General features: G+C 40.2%; 1 pseudogene; it reads left to right on the top strand.

Annotated features, from left to right (window-relative positions):
- The first annotated feature begins 452 nt into the window (after nt 1–452).
- Nucleotides 453–571, top strand: LOC145415517 (5S ribosomal RNA; annotated as a pseudogene).
- Nucleotides 572–1,200: the final 629 nt, after the last annotated feature.

Raw genomic sequence — 1,200 nt, forward strand, 5'->3', positions numbered from 1 at the left:
ACATAAAAAACGAGTGGTGAAAATTTCCATAGAACTTAATGATAAGTCTGACAGTCTTTGCATCCGGTTTTTAAGTCATTTTTTGATCATCATAAACATATGTTATAATGAGATAAAATGTGATAACCTTATGTAAAATAAATAATTTATATTATGATAATTCTGTATCTGCACATGATTTTCAAGACATTCTCTGAACATATCAATAATCTATGTTGTAATAAGTCAGAGTATGAGGTAACCTTATGCAAACTTAATTAGTGAATTCGTATGTTTCACTTCAGTTAATACTATTCGAAATCATCCGGACCTCCTTTCTCACCTCAGGGCAGGGTAAGGAGTAGCAATGTCCAGACAGCCCAAGTTTGGCCACTCTGATAGGCCATTCTTCCATTCATTCATCATTCAAGTCCCCGGAATCCTGGCTCTATCTGATACGAAAAAAAAAAAAAAACATTCACCATACCACGTTGAGTACACCGCTTCCCGTCCGATCAGCGAAGTTAAGCAATGTTGGGTCTGGTTAGTACTTGGATGGGTGACCGCCTAGGAACACCAGATGCTGTTGGCATAACATTCTCCCTACGTGTCAGGTGGGGTTGGTGGAGGATTAATGCCCCTCCCTGTAAAACAATTAACTCTAAGCCCTTGGCCACCTAGTTTGGGATACATGGCGTCTGGCAATGAAAAAAAAAACATTCTGTAACTTCACATAAACGTATCCCAAAGAGTCAATCCGGATGCTGTCACCTAAAAAAAGGGTGCCAAATCTCTGATCATACACTTCTTCTTACAACATTCATCCAGCCAGCTCGATCTCTTGTCAGTCCCCTAGCCTCACCGACTTCCATATCTCTTTCTCACACACTCATCCACTATATCCTTCCACCATCTCCTTGGCTTACTTCGCCTCCTCCCTCCTTGAAATTCCCTTAGATATACATTTTTCACCATTCTATTGTTATCCATTCTCTCCACATGATCGTACCATCTCAGGACACTCTCTTCGATTCTGGTGTCCACTGACTTTTTCACTCCGCATCTTTCACGAATCACATTATTTCGTATCCTATCCATTCTCTGTACTTTACATACATTCCTCAGCAGTCCCATCTCCACTGCTCTAACTCTTGACTTTTCATTTTTATGCCACACCATAGTCTCACATCCACATGTTAAATTTGGCAATAACATACCTTC

The sequence above is a fragment of the Coenobita brevimanus genome, chromosome 102 (assembly GCF_032717465.1).
Source record: "Coenobita brevimanus isolate Jiangsu-jjx chromosome 102, ASM3271746v2, whole genome shotgun sequence".
Classification (NCBI taxonomy): domain Eukaryota; kingdom Metazoa; phylum Arthropoda; class Malacostraca; order Decapoda; family Coenobitidae; genus Coenobita; species Coenobita brevimanus.